General features: G+C 46.9%; 1 protein-coding gene across 2 annotated transcripts in view; it reads left to right on the top strand.

The window, feature by feature from the left end:
- The first annotated feature begins 7,317 nt into the window (after positions 1 to 7,317).
- Positions 7,318 to 16,876, top strand: part of LOC120507682 (elongation of very long chain fatty acids protein 4-like) — a 32,322-nt gene continuing 22,763 nt past the window's right edge. The window contains exon 1 of one of the 2 annotated variants that reach the window (XM_039720637.1): positions 7,318 to 7,845. The gene's annotated coding sequence lies outside the window, so the exon portion shown is untranslated. The remainder of the gene's footprint in view (positions 7,846 to 16,876) is intronic. The other variant, XM_039720628.1, reaches the window with a different exon arrangement.

Here is a 16,876-nt window from a genome sequence, read left to right as displayed (position 1 = left end):
AACAATAATAATTGCATTGTGCGACAAGAGTTGGGATAAAGGAATAGCAGCCTAATAGTGACAATAATTTAAACTGAATATGTAGAAATCCTTTCTCCTACACAAATCATTATGAAGTGGTTGATCCTGGCAATTTGAATTTTTTCTTGACATAGGCATTAGACAGGGAAGATCTGAAATGCCCTGAGTAGAACCTTAAACTCCTAAATTTCCAAAGAGCCAGGAATATCAGCCTGTGTTACATTAAACATTTAATTATAACTTCATGGATGCAAAGCTGATTGGACTACTCCTTTACAGTCTCAGAGGCAACTGCAACAGGATTTACTTCATTTATGTGTAGACATCAACAGCGAAGACATAGACATAATTCTGAGCAAGACAACTCCCATGATATCCAGAAAGAAGGATCAGGGGTTACCTGGTGTAGGGAGCTGTCCCCATTCTGATGGAGATGTGGTGCATCCTGGAAGTCTCTGGTTCTGTTCATTATCTCTGGAGGTTAGGACGGCCATATCAAATGCCTGAAGTTCACAGAGATGGACCTCACTGTGATTAAACACATCACAGATACCAATGAGAATAAGAAGTCATTTGGAGAGAGATCTAATGGCACAATGATGTTTTGTTTAATGATACAAAGCTGGAACATTGTTTTTTAAAGTTCAGCTTATTCCAAGTATAACCTGGAGGTAGAAAAGGGAGAGCACAATTTGTCCATAGAATGGACATTTAAGATCATCTTGTTCCAGCCCCCCTGCCATGGGCAGGGACACCTTCCACTAGCCCAGCTTGCTCCAAGTCCCATCCAACCCGGCCTTGGACACTGCCAGGAATGGGGTAGCCACAGCATCTCTGGGCAACCTGTGCCAGGGCCTCAGCACCCACACAGGGAAGATTTTCTTTCTCATATCCAATCTAAACCTGTTCTCTGACACTGTGAAGTCATTCCCTTGTGTCCTGTCACTCCTGTGTAAAAAGTCCCTCTTCATCCTTCTTGCAGGTCATCTGTTACCTTTCATTGCCAGTCCATGAAGATCCCAACATGGTTTCACTATATGATTTTCCATTGTGCTCCATTGACCTGGGTTGGTGAGAAACATACGGTATTGTGGGTAGGATATTTCCTGTGAAAATTAGGGCTGAGCCCTTTTCTTGATTTAACCACCTAAAAATGTGCAGGTTTTTGGTTTTTGTTTGGTTCTTTTGGGGCAGAATTCCTGAATGTCACAGAACTCCCTCCCTTCCTAGCTCAGGGAAGTTTGGGGGTTTCTGGACTTGTGTGAGGTAAAAAGCAGGCTGGAGGAGACATGGTGGGCAGACTGTGCTGGAAGCATTTCCCTCTCATGTAATAGAGGGGGACTTTAAAAATGCCTCCTGCAAGTTTCTGCTCTTGCTAAAACCTCTCCTGAGGACTGTGTTGTGCTGCAAAGCACCTCAGTAACTCCTTCCCTACAGTTTGTGTCAAGCCTGGCTTGCACTGGTCCACTCAAAGCAGAAAAGGATGATCACTGTTTTCACAGAACATCCCAGAGGCTGAGGGACCCTGGCTTGAGAATCAGCTCAAAAATAGGAAATAAGGATTGGGGGGGGGAAAGAAAAATGCAAACAAAACAAAACAACAAAACAACAACAACAACAAAAAAAAAAAAAAAAAAAAAAAAAAAAAAAAAAAGGCAACACATCAGAAACAGCTTCTTGCATAATAAAGCAGGTCAGTGTTCCAGGGTTGTACTGCTGGAAGAGTTTGACAGGTTTACACTGAAAGGCACCACTTAGAAGTGTTAACTTCTTTTAGCTTAGCCTTATGGAGCCTTTTCACTGCAGACTATAATGCTGGCTACAGCCTTCATCATTCATTCTTAAAATGTGAGGTTAATGTGTAGCTACATTGGATATTAAGGGAAACAGATGGAGCAAGGAACACAGTGAATCACAAGGAATCTGTTCAAGAATTTTTCTCACTAACAGGTTTTTTCCTTACTGAGCCTGCCTTAAGCATCAGAGCAAGCTCAAATCGTCATCTAAATGCCAGTCCCATGGCTCCCTGGTTGGGATTCAAAGCTTCCAGCTAAATGTTGGGGTTGTCTGTTTGGGCTGGGACCCACCAAGGAGAAGCAGCAAATTCTTTCTAATTAACTTTAAGCTGGATCTTTGTTCCTAGCCTCTCCTGAAAGTCCCAACCTTGATTTCCCTGATGACCTGCAGTATTGTGCTTTGTAAACCTCACATGCAGGCCTGCTTATGTCAGCCATAAGAAGGCACTCCCAAGTCCTAACAGAAGCCATACCTCATATCTAAATTTACTGTAATTTCAGACTACCCATCAGCCTTCTGCCAACTGCCCCAGGGCAGGGGATGGCTCTCTGGTTATATAAACAGGGTTGGAAGCACCAAGGGAGGTCAAACTGGCACGATTCCCACAGTCAGAAAACCCAGACAGGATTTCCATTGCTCTTCCATCAGATAGGATGGAGGAAGAATGACTCTGATGATCTCAGCTGGGAGCTGATAACCTTCCAGAGCTGAATAAATAATAAATGGCTCCAGTGATGGTTGTCTCTGAAATGTGCTAATAATTTTGTTACAATGTATGGATGGCATAGGTGTATATCTGTGCCCTCCAGGTGATCTAGAGTTTGTCACTGGTGTATAAGAAAACAGAAAATGAGGGCCTGTTCTGAATCCAGTGGTTATTCCCTGGAGGGCATGATCAAGAGAAGCATCACCACCTCTTGATTTTCTTAAAACTGGATGGCTTTCAGAAAGTAGAAGCTTTAGCTCAATATCTCTCATTGTGTTAATTGAAGAAGCAAATGGATGAAAGCAGAGTCTGTGGAACACAAAGGGATGGCACCAAGAGATCAAATGGCTCCTTTGTGTTTACATCTTTCAGAAAATCTTTTGCCTGTATTTTCTGTTAAGAGTTGGAGCAAAACATTTCTAATCAGCTTCTGAACTGGTGAAAAAAAGAAAAGTGATTATTTTTTTCTTTCTATCATTAGCCATTCTGAGAAAAATGTTCTGGCTTGATTTGTGGTCAGCTGGTTTTCGAGTATTTTTTTTTTTTTTTTTTTAATTTTCCCCATGGCTCATATTGTCTGGGTAATCTATACCCTTGGAACAAGATGATCAGAGCTTAGTATCTGCCCTTACTAAACTAATCCTCTTGGCTATGATGTGCGACAAAGTAGCAGCTCTGAAAGACTTTGATGTCTTCTGCCCTCGCCCGCTGGGTGGGATGTGGTAAGGAGCTGTGCTGTTTTGCATGGAGTGAGAGCAGAATATTCCCTGCTGTTCCCTCTGCAGGAGGGAAGGACTTTGCACCACCCCTTCAGCTGGAACACCCTGCTCCTCTTGGCTTGCCTCCAGACAGGCTGCGGATGAGGGAGAGAGACTACGTCAGTCTTCCCATCCATCTTCAATTCCACCTACATTGTCTTTGGGGTGCAAGGTACACTCAACCAATTTTCGGCCAGGAGACAAAAATCTAAGGCCTTTTTTCTTCCTCTGTAGCAAGGAAAGGAAACCCAGCTTCTATTAAGAGGGTACAGAAATCTGTGTTGGTGTCAAGGCTCCCACTTAGCTGACACAGGTAGTTTGTTCTTCCAAAAGGCTCCATCTGGGCTGACACTTGGTGTCTCCTGAGGCAGGAAAAGGCAGAGTTAACAGATTGGCAAAGTCAGAGCGGGAATCCTGTTCCTGTTCTTCATAAGACCACAGGTTTGCAGTGTCAAGTGTCAGGAACAGACTGGGGGAGATGCAGGAAACCTCCTTCCCATTCTTTGCAAGGGGTTGGAATACTGTCCATTTGCTGTGCTCAGGTGGTGGCACAGTAGAAAACTGCAGCTCCTGGGCTGGGCAGACAATTCCCTGTGTGATCCTGCATCAGGCTGTGTGTCTGTCTCTGCTTCTGTGGGTTCTTGGCTCTTGCAGTCTTAGAATCATAGAATCCACTGAGTTGGAAGGGACCCACAAGGATCATCCAGCCCAACTCCTGGCCCTGCACAGACACTCCAACAACCCCACCCTGTGTATCCCTGAGAGTGCTGTGCAAATGCTCTGGCAGCCTTGGAGCCGTGACCATCCCTGGGGAGCCTGTTCAGTGCCCCAGCACCCTCTGGGGAAGAACCTTTTCCTGATATCCAACCTAACCCTTCCCTGACACAGTTCCAGCTGTTCCCTGGGTCCTGTCCCTGGTCACACAGAGCAGAGATCAGGGCCTGCCCCTCCTCCTTGTGAGGAAGCTGCAGAACTGCTGTGAGCTCTGCCCTCAGTCTCCTCTTCCCCAGCTGAACAAACCAAGTGACATCAGCCACTCCTTTTGTCTTCACCTCCAGGCCCTTCACTGGAGGGCCCTTCACCTCCAGGCCCTCACCATTTTCCATAGCCTGACTGGATCCCTCAAAGGGAGTTGGTACTTACACAGGCCTGTGTTGTATTGCACTATTGTGTGGCACTGTTTGAAATCCAAAGTGTGCCAAGTAAACAGCAAAAAATAAAAAAAATGCCTTGTCCTCTCCCTGTTCTTGCTCCTTGTAGAATAGGCAGTGGTGTTACCCAGTGAGACAAAGAATCGGGCTTTTCTTCCCTTTTCTTTGTGGTGAGTTTTGGTGATGGTGTTTCTGGATCACTTGACATATCTCTGCCACCTTTGAGACCTTCTCTTAGGATTCATGTCACTCCCCAGTAAGACCCTCTGGGTGCTGGCAGGAAGCAGTGCAATACCAGACCTGTTGGTGACCTGGACAGGTGGCCAAAGTCCTTTCTAGATCTGAGGTGGCAGGAACCCTGCTCCTGATTTACACTGCTGGAATTTCTGTGGCTCGAGTGGAGGCTTTCCTCACCTGTGAAGTGATGGGAGAGCCAGGGTGAGCATTTCTCCCCTTCCCTGGCAGGTGGGTGTTGTGTGGCATGTGGCTTTGGAACCCTGTGTCACCGTAGTAACAGCAAGGCATCGTTTCCTGGCAACTGTCAGGGTTGCTAAGGGAAGAGTTGGCAGCTTTGGTAGATGTGACATCTCTGACATCCTCCACTCCCATTACATTGGGATGGGTTTGATGGAGAGAAGACAACCTGGTGACCAGTTCTCATCTCCTTTGACCTGGCTGAATGCTGGATTTCAGAAATAATGGCAGTGTCCATAAGGCAATGGAACAGCCTGTCTGGGAGATGGGGAGCATGGATCCTGTTGTTTGCCATGCTTGCCCCATTCAATAACTACAAGTGACACTTCCTGCCCTCTGCTAGGAGATGAAATGAGTTCTGGGAATAAAAATCATTCTCAGGGTAATGAGTGTTATCACTGGTTTTTGATGCTCTGGTTCCCCAGTCCAGTTCAGAGGTGGCTTCACTAGAAAGAAACTTTCTTCAAGCTGTCTGTTCTGACAATGATTCATTCTTAAAAGAGTTTGCTTGCCAAACCAACCTGTCCATGGGGTGAAAGCTGTGGTTGGAGTGGGGCCTGTGTGAGTGTGGGTGGGAGAAGGAGCAGCAGGTTCCCTGAGGTATTACTCCAGCTTAGCTCGGTGGAATTCAGTGCAGTTGTACCAAGGCAAAACTAAAAAGCAACACAGTGATGAATTGATAAATCCTATTTGCTCGCATCTGCCCACTCAGAGCCAGAGCTGGGGACATCACTCACTGCTGCTGCGTGCCAGAGCATGTGCAGAGGGAGTTGTTGTGCTCTCTGCAGTGCTCAGGAGACAGATGGTGGAGCCCACCCATTCTCTACAGAGAGGAGGATTTCTACAGTGCCGTGGTGCTGGCAGAAGATGCAATAGCAATGTTCTTACATTTCACAGAACTGATGGGTCTCAGAAGTGATATTTTACCAGTGTTCCCTTCTGGAACTTTTTTTTTGGTTGTTCCACAGCTGCCTGCACAGCTTTTGGCGCAGCACTGATGGAGGATAGGTACTGCTCTGGCTGGCCCAACTCTTCCATTTAGGATGAGAGTTGGACTGCAGGGATGAAAAAATCTCAGCTGCTGAGGTGCTTTTAGGAGGGAAGAACAAATGAAGTTATGTTGTTATCCCTTCTAAAATTCCAGCAAAACCTCTGTCTTAGCACAGTATGGGAGAGCTTATGTTAGTTGGGAGTTGGGGCAGATCAGATTAATGGAGATGTCTTCTCTTCCCTAAATGGAAAAAAAAATGATTTAGCTGTATAAGTGGGACTTGTGACAAGAGAATGAAGCCCAGTTCAATATTGCAGAGGCCATCAGAAATCCTGGGGACATTCAGAAATACTCAGTTTCGCACCAATTTCCTGCAGCTGACAGCACATTTGCATTGACCTTGGTGACAGTGCCAGCCTGGCAAATGAAAAGGACATGTATCACTAAGAGGAGAATTAAATTTGCAAGGAATGCCTTGTATTTCATTTTCTGTTACTGTCATTTTTATCTGTTCCAGCTAATCCTTGTGTCCCTAGAAAGCCTGCCCTAGCGTTCCACTTTCTGCAGCAGGAATGGTGTCTGTGTTCATAGCAGGGGTGGCTTTCTCCAGCTCTTTTGTCAAACGCTGTCATGGACCCCCTGAGCTCCCTGTTCCTTTGCCAGCTGTGGGGAGTGTGCAGCTCATTGATGTGGAGCTTTCTGTCTCCGTCTCAGAGCAAGGAAACAACCCTGACCTGACTGGTGTCTGCAGGAGCAGCTTAAGTGGAAGATGTTCCCAGTTTAGCAGATTCCAACACAGGGTCCTCTGTGGTGGAATAAAGGAGAAAAGGAATCTCTTCTCTTGCAGCTGTCACTTCAGAAATTTTCATCCCTCTGTCTTATATAAGCTTGAGAGCATCATAGGCACAAGAGGTGTGGGTTATAGGTGTGTGAAATGGCTTCACACAGCCATTGTGAGAAATGTGATATTAAAGATATGTGATATTAAAGAACCTATAATCTTCTTGATATTAAAAAAAAAAGTACAAGCTTTTGTACAAAGTACAAAAGTACAAAAGTACAAAGTACAAAAGTACAAAGTACAAAAAAGTACCAGTGCAATAGTGACACTGTGGTGCATCCAGATGTGATTAGTGTTTCCTTCTTCTCCTCCCTTCCTTTTTGGTTGTATAAAACATCACTGCATCTCATTTTTCAGGATTGCGTGCTCATTATTTTGCAGTGAGTGACTCTGCTCAGAAGTTTCTACCTGAAATATCCTAGAAGGTGAAGTTTCTTAAAAAGAAAGAACAAGATGACCAAGAATATAATGTCTAAAGAACTGGTCCAGTAGTCTGAGCAACCTAGAGCTGTTTGGAGTTGCAGAGACTTAGTGCTCCTGAGTTGTAGGGGAAGTAAATTATTGGTTAGCAGACCTGAGTCCTTGGCTTCTGGAGCTGGGCCAAGACAACTTTCTATAATTAAACCGCAGTCGTCATGGGCATGACGACAGCTGGGCACGACCAGGTGATCCAGCAACCTCTCCCGTCTTCCACCAGAGACGAGCAGGCAAAGGGGGCAGAGCGAGAGGGGAATTTAGAATGAACCTTCTGACAGGTTGTGCCAGGGAGAGCCTGGGCTCCTCTGCCCCTCTCCTCTCCGGCGGACTTTGCAAGGTCGCGGCGAGGCTGCCCGTGCTCCCGGAGCCTGTTCCTGCCGGCAGGAATGCGCAGTGCCTGCGGAGCTGGGCTCCGGCTCGGCACAGCGCTCTGCAGCCAAGGCTCGATGACTTTGCAGATGCTGGTGCTGCGCACGGAATGACCTGACCTGAGCCGAGCCACGATGCAGTCCCGGCCCTGGAGAGCTCTGCCTGCAGGAACGAGCCAGTGGAGTTTCCTCCACTCAAAGCGGAGTTCCACAAAAAGGATTTGTTTTACAAAAGGCTCGAGATTGATGCAGCTGGCGGAGGTGAGGATGTGTTTGTTTTGCAAAGGCAATGGGAACTTTCTTTTGTTCTCTGTGGAAACAGAGGAGCTTGGGAACTACGAGGAAAATGTTACCAAGAGCTCTGTGGGTAGGAGACATTTTGTAGCAGCAGCTCCATTTCTGTACCCCCAAACAGACCTAAGCCAGGGAAACCTGAGCACAGCAAAGTCCCTTTTTTGGCAGTATCCAGCAGCATTTTCTCTCTGGAGAAGTCCAGGTCTCTAGTTCTGTGCAGACAAAATGTCAGGGCTTCATCTGTCTGTCTCCCTCCCTCCTACCATCTGAGAAAGCAGAAAGTACCTCTGTAATGAGGGATTAACTGTGCAGTCAGATCTGTATGCCATCCCCACATCCAAGCACAGTCAAATCCTGAGCATAGGAAACACGCTCACAGAATAAATCCAGGTCAGGTTTCAGGCTTAGCTGTGGCCCTGACTTCTTGAAGCTAGAGTTTTGACTTGCTTAGCAACAGTAAAGCTGTGCTGCAAGTCCAAAAAGCAGGACTGGAAAGTGCCTGGAAAGATGACCTTCCATCTGAAGGACAGCTTCTGTCACCCTTTGTTTCTCAGTTATGATCCACAGAGAATCATCATGGAATCCTAGAATGGCCTGGGTTGGACAGGACCTTGAAGGTTATCTCATTGTAAACCCTGCCATGGGCAGGGACACCTTCCACTAGCCCAGCTTGCTCCAAGCCCCATCCCACCTGGTCCTGGACACTTCCAGGGATGGGGCAGCCACAGTTTCTCTGGGCAAATTGTGCCAGGGCCTCACTACCCTCACAGGGAAGAATTCCTTCCTGACATCCAATCTAAGCGTACACTCTTCCAATTTGAAGCCACATGCATCCTCCAGCAAAAGCTCTCTGGCATTTCACCCCCTTAGCAAGGCTGGGAATGTGATAGTTGCTGTGGGGTGGAAGAACTAAGGAGGCAGGACAATAGAAGCCTGTTTCGAATCTGTGTTCTTGGATGCCAGGCCTAGGCCAAACCTAAGGAAGGAGACATGGTGGCTGGGCAATGTGGAAACAGAAATGGAAATGAACTCTAGGCCTTTTCTTTTTACAACATGTCACCCTAGCAGTAATCCTGTAAGGACTTGTGAGTTCCCTCATCCCAATAAACAGCATTTCCAAGCCAGGCAGTGCTGAATATGTCCTTGCTTTTCTTGCCACAGGCACAGAGAAAAGAGCCTGAGAAAAACAGTAGCTCCTGCTGCCAGCTCTGGAAGGCAGCAGACATCTCAGATGTCAGGCAGATTTGAAACATCAAAGGGGCTTCTCCTGAACTAGCTGACCTTTTATTACCCATACCCGTCCACTAATACCCAGCAGATTATCTTTGCCTTGTTTTTGCTGCTGTGTCCCTGACCTGTGGAAACCCCCATGCTTTGAATATGCTCTGTGATGGCAGAGAGGTGGCATTTGCAGTGACTGCTCTGTCTCAGGTGGCTCTTCTGTGAATTTTCTTTTGGATTTGTGTGACTGGAATTACCTCCAAGCATGTGTCACCACCCCCACACCTCCATCTGATCCTAAGCTACAGGTGAGCACCAGCTTAGCAGACAGTGAGAGGGGGTTTAGCCCCAGGGGAACCATGAATTGCTGTGAGTACAAAGTGGCTGTGCTTACACACAGGATAAACTGCACCCCCAGACCATGAAGGATAATAATTTCCAGTGGTTTTCTTTCATTTTTCAGCAGCCTCTCTGAAATCCAGGGGAGTGCTGGAGGAAACAGGTACAAAAATAGTGGTTTTGGGGAAGATGTTTCTGGTAGCTTCTGGATGTAACCATGATCATGAGATGAGGCAGTGAAGGAAAGGCAGCACCGAGGAGAGAGACCCTGTGCTTCCAAGCACTGCTCTGCTGTGTCTCAGATGTCAGTCACTGACCCCGTTCAGTTCCTGTGGAGATGCACGACGCTGCCACACAGACTGCATCTGGCTCTGCTCTCTGGGCTGTCTGCAGCTTTCTCCTTCCTGGGTCTGCTGCTCTGGTCCTGGGCTTTCTCCAAGCACTGCCTCCCACCAGCTTTGTGCTGCTCTCAGTGGTTCCTCTCTTGTGTTGGAATCTGTGGGAATAACTTGTACTGCATGAGCAATTCTTGAAATGTGCATTGAGTTTATCCTTAAGGCAGAGGACAGGCACTAGCAGAGAACCACCAGATTAACACCAGTCCCTGTAGGGGACAAAAGGCAGAAACTGCAATGTGTTGCTCAGGCCATTAGGAAACCCTGGTTTCTAGGGGAAGGAGGGAGTGAAAAATGTGTCTGTGTGAGCCTTGGCAGGCTGGACCAAACAGTGAGGATCAGCTCCAGTTTTCCAGAGCCAAGATCCTGGAGGACTGTTGCATCCACTAGCTATCATGTCATGGTGTGGAAACCAGTGGCTTGAGGCTGTGCCTGCAAAATTACATGTCTGATTCTCTCCTGCTGTCCTTTTGCAGCTCTCAACATCCACACAACTTGCAGCCTTCCAGCACCCAAAGGGAGCCTGCAGAAAATAAAAAGACTATTGACAAGGGCCTGGAATGACAGGACGAGGGAGAATGGCTTCACACTGACAGAGAGGAGGTTTAGATTGAATATTAAGAGTGAATTTTGCCAGCTAGAAGTTAGTTTTTAATGCTGGACTAAATCCTTGAAGAATGAGGTGGAACATTTCTACAGCATCTTTGTTCCAGGAAGGATGGTCAGGTGCTCTATAGACAGCAAATCCATTATGATTTTTATTGTTAGCAGAAACACAGATAACAATGGATTATAGTTACCTCACTTTTGCCATCTCATAAAGAATCCGGGAACTGCTGGATGAGACATAGAAATATCAGGCAAAACTGTACTTGTAGACATGATCTGCGTGAAAATTAGCCTATTAATTTGGCCTAGTCCCTTAAATATTATTGAAACAAAACTGGAACAATCCAGTTGGGTCATGCAGTGAAATGTGTGATGTATGCGAGTGAAACCAACTCAACATCATCTTAACGACATACTACTAAATACACATTACTAAATTTGATATATCCAGGAGCACATTGCCTGAGGGCCAGCATTCCCAGCTAATTCAGTGGTTTCCACTCTTTTTTAAAATCTCATTACCACAGAAAAAGAGAAGAAGCACTGTTTTGGAAGGTTTGTTTGCTGGCTACAGATAAAGGTAAAATTGAACAGTCATAGTTAATATAATGTCATCTCACAGAATCTCGGAATATCCTGAGTTAGAAGGGACCCACAAGGACCATCAAGTCCAACTCCTGGCCCTGCACAGGACCAGAGTCAGGCACAAGCATAGAGATGTTTAGACTTTCCCTTCTGGAGCAAGGAAGGGAAGGAAATGGTGTATGACTTCCTGTCCTTCATCTACCTAACTTTCTGTGAGGTGACCTTTTCAATGCTAATTAAGCTGAGTCAGAGTCTGAGCTGTGACAGGAATAATTATTGAATTAAATAAATAAATAAATAAATAAAGCAATAAATATATAGACACATTTCTGAAAGCTTAAATTGCTCTCCCTGATGCAGAGAAGTATCTGTCCCTGAAGGTAAATGCCACCAAACAATGCTGGATTCCTGTCAAAGTGGCAGCTGATGGCCATTCTGGGAGTGCGACTACCAATAGTTCAGCAGATGCCAGCTTGGCCAGTTTGTTTCTGCAGCATTCAGGCAGCAGTTCAAGTTGGCCTCTCTCAGCAGAGCTCAGACTGAGGGGTGGAAAATCCCTTGCCCATTACATATCTCCAGCTCCACAAACTGCCATTTCCTCCTGAAAATGGAAAGATGTCTTGCATCTCAATTTCTGCCTAGGAGGAGACAGCACTTTCCTGTGCCCATAAGGTTTTGCCCCAAAGATCAAAAAGCTCATGGAATGGTTTGGGCTGGAAGGAACCTTAAAGATAATTTTGTCAGTGCTGCTGCTATGAGCAGGGACACCTCTCACTCGAATTTCTCCCATGCTCTTTTCATGGGAATCATATAAGGACAGGAGCTTATAATTGCTTATAACTGTGGCTTGCAGTTTTCATGCTTCTCATGAACAACAGCCAGCAAGGGGAATGAGCAAGTGGTTTATTGGTATGGGAACTTGGAAAACCCTTGGTGTGCACAGCACTCTGCATCCAAGCCAAGTGACATCTGGTAATGCATCAGATGACACCTGAAGTACAGGGGAATTTGTGAGGATTACCACAGCGTCCTAGAAAGTGCCCTTGGACCTGCACAGAGAACCTGCTCCATAACAAAGCCAGCTGCAGTTTCTAGGAATGATGTAATCATGTAAAGGGAGACCAGGCTTAAACTACCAGGTCAGCAGCCATCATTTGGAGGAGGCAGCTGAGGTGTAAGCAGATAGCAGCAGCAGGGTGAGCCAGAGTTCACCTGGGTTACAGGGGTCTGTGCTTGGCATTAACTGGGTTTGATGCAGAGCAGGAGGGATGGGCAGCCAGCAATCCCCTGCAGAAGTGGGATGGCCTGGAGGTTCTGTGTCTGAAGCACAGCAGGAAGTGGTCAGTCTCTAGGGACAAACTGTCAGAGTTGCTGGGTTGGGTCCTAGAGAGATGCACAGCAAGGAGGATCCCTGCTTGCTACAGCAGAACTGGTGTGTGATTCTGCTCTGGCAGAGAAACTACAGTAGGGTCCCAAAGTGCTGCATTTGGAGGAAGAGGTGCCTTGGTAGGGTAGGATTAGTGGGATGCTGCAGGGGAGACCTGGAGATCATGGAAATACTGTCAGCATCAGCAGATCTCCATCCCCTTCCTGCTCATTCTTGACAAACACACTCTATCCATATTCTCTCCTCATTCCCTGCCCCTAATGGTACAGGGAGAATCAAACAGCTCTTATTTTATATACCACCCTGCCCTATGACTCCTGAGGGGGAGGCAGTTTGTCTCTCACTAGAACTCTGGAAACATGGGGAAAATGAATTTAAATGCAATGTTTTGGGGTCATGTTCTCTGACGGTGCAAATCAGCACTGCCTCAATTAATTCAATTAGCAGTGCTGACCCTAGAGTCATAAATATTGGTGATTCTTGCTCTGAGCTCTGTGGCAGCATGTAGAAGATTTTTAAAAGAACAATTTTCGAGGCCCTCCGCCCCTGGGTTTTCATAGAATTCAAAAAAATGCTAAAAAAAAAAAATGTTGTCAGTCTTTGGGTCAAAGTTCTGGAACCAAATATCAGCTGTACTGACTGCCAATCTGCATCTTAGAGCAACCCTCACTGGATGCACTAGACTGTCTCATCCAAAGGACTTTTTCACATTAAAAATCCCCTTGAGTTTGATTAACAAATGACAAATAAGCTGCTCCAAGTCCTTACAGGAATCCTGAAGGATAGATCAGTGTACGGGCATGCAAGGACTTTCATTTCTGCTTAGAGGAAATTCTGCCACCTCCTATGTGTGGAGAATTGCAACAGAAGGATTCATATCCACATATCCTGTGCATTTGAGATGGCAACCACTGATAGGGTTCCCTCTCAGCATGCACACATCCTCTACAAATGCACGGGAGGCCCTGAAGGTATTGATGTCCAGTATTTTGGGAGGTTTATTATTTTGGAGGAGGGACAGGCTTAATTTTAGTTTGTAAGTGCAGCAGGTCTCCTCCCAGACACTGATAGCCAAAACCCATGAGAACTGGAAGTCATTTACCATAGTTTTTCACAAGAATTTGAGGGCCAGCACAGTCAGGGTCAGATACTGAAGTAATAACAGCTTTCACAGTAACAACCAGTCTTTCATTTCTAAATCCTCATGCCTAGCTTACTCAAGCAGCTTCAGATAAATCCTAATTATTATAGAAAAGAATTCCAAGTCAACTTAGCCAAGTGGCAGAAATCCCAAACTAGTAAAAGGGTTGAAAGGAAAGAAAGCAGTCATTTCTATGCCATCTTCCCCTCAAATATGCACATAGGAAAAAAAGGAAAGGAAAGATGAGAAATTACTGGTCTTCATTCAGCCTTTGCTTGGGAGTTTCCTTACCTAAATTTAATAGTTGATCACAACAACAAATATCAGCATGAACAATGGCAGAACGGCAGCTGTAGCTTAAATATCTAAGTCTGTTTTTCAGAGAAAGGTTTCTCAGGACATTTATCCTTCCTTTTCCCAGTTCTCTGTCTTTGCAGTAGCAGAAAATGCAGCATATTCCCCTGCCCTGTGTGATTTTTTAGATTGGGCGTTGGGAAGCATTTCTTTACCAAGAGAGTGGTGAGACACTGGACCAGGCTTCCTGAAGGGGTGGTCAATACCCCAGGTCCATCATGGTTTGAGAGGCATTTGGACAACGTCCTTAACCTTTGGTCAGCCCTGATGTGCTTCAGCTGTTGGACTAGATAATTATTGCAGGTCCCTTCCAACTGAAATATTTTGTTCTATTCTGTTCTATTCCATTCTATTCTTGCAGTCATTGTCTTCTCTGTGAACAGGGGAAAATGAGGGAATGAGGGTCCCAAGAATATGGTTGTTCCCCGAAGCTGTGAGCAGCAGGTTTCAAGTGAGGTGGATGGCAGAGCAGTTCCCACATGCCAAGATGTTAAGGAACTGCAGAGCAGCAGTGAAAGGCGTTGACAGCACTGCAGAGGCTGCTGGCCCAGCACCTGCCTGCCTTGAACCTGGCTCAAAACAAACGCATAAGCTGCTCATGAGCTCCAAATCTGGTGTTTAGTTTTGAAAGCCAGAAGGACTTTCTCCCTTCCTTCCCATTCTCCTGCATCCAAGCCTTTTGCCTCAGTGACTTTGCTGTGTGGGCTGGGAGCAGGATACTGGGAGTGGGAGGTCAGTGTCTGCTTCCCACCCTGCTCCAGGATGGGAACAGGAAGGGTGCCACTGTGATGGGAGTGCCATCACTTCCCTGTGCAGGCTTCCACTTCCAGAAAAGACAGAAGCTGTGTTTGCATGCAGGGCATCTCTGTTTTATGTGTTCAGTAGCTGTACCCCATCTGAGTGTGTGTGCTGAACAGAATGCTGGTAAGTAGCAGAACTTCCATCAGCTTGAGGAGAGTTGTCCCTTATTTATATCCATAAGTTAAGAAATTGAAATGAAGGGGGGGAAAAGAAGCTTGACATTTTTTCCAGTGTCCATGTGTTTTATTGCATGGACTCCAGCAGATCAAGGGATGGGATTGTGCCCCTCTGCCCTGCTCTGCTCAGCTCCACCTGCAGTGCTGCATCCAGCCCAGCACAGGAAGGACAGGGAGCTGCTGGAGCCAGGCCACAGCAGGGACACCAAGGGGATCAGAGGGATGGAGCAGCTCTGCTGGGAGGAAAGGCTGAGGGAATTGGGAATGTCCAACCTGGAGAAGAGAAGGCTTTTGGGTGACCTCATTGTGGCCTTCCAGTGCCTGAAGGGAGCCTCCAAAAAAGATGGAGAGAGACTCTTGACGAGGGTCTGGAGTGACAGGACAAGGGGCAATGGCTTCACAGTGTCAGAGAGCAGGTTTAGATTGGATGTTGGGAAGGAGTTCTTCGCTGTAAGGGTGGGGAGGCCCTGGCACAGGTTGGCCACAGCAGCTGTGGCTGCCCCATCCCTGGAAGTGTCCAAGGCCAGGCTGGATGGGGCTCTGAGCAACCTGGGCTAGTGGAAGATGTCCCTGACCATGGCAGGGGCATCGAACTGGATGATTTTTAAGACCCTTTCCAACCCACACCTCAGCCCTGGGTGTCCCTGTCTGCAGGGAGGGCTCCGAGCAGGCCCAGGCTCTGCTCCGGGGGCCCAGCGATGGCAGCAGAGGAATGGGCAGGGACTGATCCCAGGAGGTTCCACCTGGACAGGAGGCAGAACTTCTTCCCTGGGCACTGACCGAGCCCTGAACAGATTGTCCAGAGAGGGTGTGGAGTCTCCTCACTGGGGACATTCCAGAACCAGCTGGGCACAATCCTGTGCCATGGGCTCTGGGATGGCCCTGCTGGAGCAGGGAGCTGGGACCAGTGACGCACTGTTGTCCCTTCCAGCCTGACCCATCCTGGGATTTTGTGATCCTGTGAGTGCAGGTGTTCTCATCATCTGTGTTAAAATCGTAATTTAGAAGCCACTTATAAACTCAATGTTAAATTCCTGGTGTGTTGTAAAGAGACTGAGGAATGAGGGGAACTCTCCAGAGCACAAAAGCTTATGTTTGCAGTCTCCAGGGAGATAAGAGGAACATCTTCCCTCTCAAAGAAGGTGTAACAGGATCAGAGAAGGTGATACTGTATATATTTCTGTGGGGGTCTGAACTTGTCTAAAGGATATTGGTATGAATAACCATCTTGCATGAGAAGGTAAGGACTTTGCAGCTCATTGGAGCAGCAAGCTGCTCATTGGAGAGCTGGTGCTGAAAATGAAATTTGGGTGGTGTTTCTTATCCCCGGCCCTGGTTGCTGGTTTGTTATTACCTCGCTTTTTTTCTGATGGTTCCCCATACTTTTTGAGGAGCAGAACAATTTGCAATGGAGTCACGCTGAGGTGTTCCACCTCCATTGCCAGAAGGCTCATTTTTGCTTTTTATTAAATACAGGAGTTGAGTGACTGCTTCAAGTGCAACAGTATAGCCCTGGTGTCCTGTGAAACATAGGGGGCCAAGGAGAAAGGCCTGACCTGACCTCAGCTGGTGTCTCCTGACATCAGACCAACCACACCTGCTCAGCGCAGCTGAGGGAGCCTGCCTCTGTGTGCAAAGCTAAGCTGTTTGCCTCAAGGGCAGCTTCAGCCAGGCTGAAGGACTTGTTTTAGGATGAGATGGATGCTTCTGTGCTTCCCATGTAGTTTTTTGAAATGTTTGCATAAGCCTTCTGATGTAGCCTTGAGAAAGAGGAGGGAAACCTTCCCTGATGACTCCAGGGGTGTGTGTATCCTTTAACAACCCCAGGAAGGGAATTCTGGCTTCCCATGGTGAGAGTTTCCTGGGGGGAGAAGCTGATCAGCTTCCCAGGGTCACCGAGTCCTCTGGCACTTCTGCTTTGTTCGGATGAGTGTGCCAGGGACACCGAGGCTTGGATGGTCTCTGTTCCAGAGAGTTACAGCCCCAATTC

This window comes from Passer montanus, unplaced genomic scaffold (genome assembly GCF_014805655.1).
Source record: "Passer montanus isolate IOZ18808 unplaced genomic scaffold, ASM1480565v1 scaffold106, whole genome shotgun sequence".
NCBI classification, from domain to species: Eukaryota; Metazoa; Chordata; class Aves; order Passeriformes; family Passeridae; genus Passer; species Passer montanus.
Note: the sequence above shows the minus strand (reverse complement) of the source record. Positions and strands in the feature narration are given on the sequence as shown.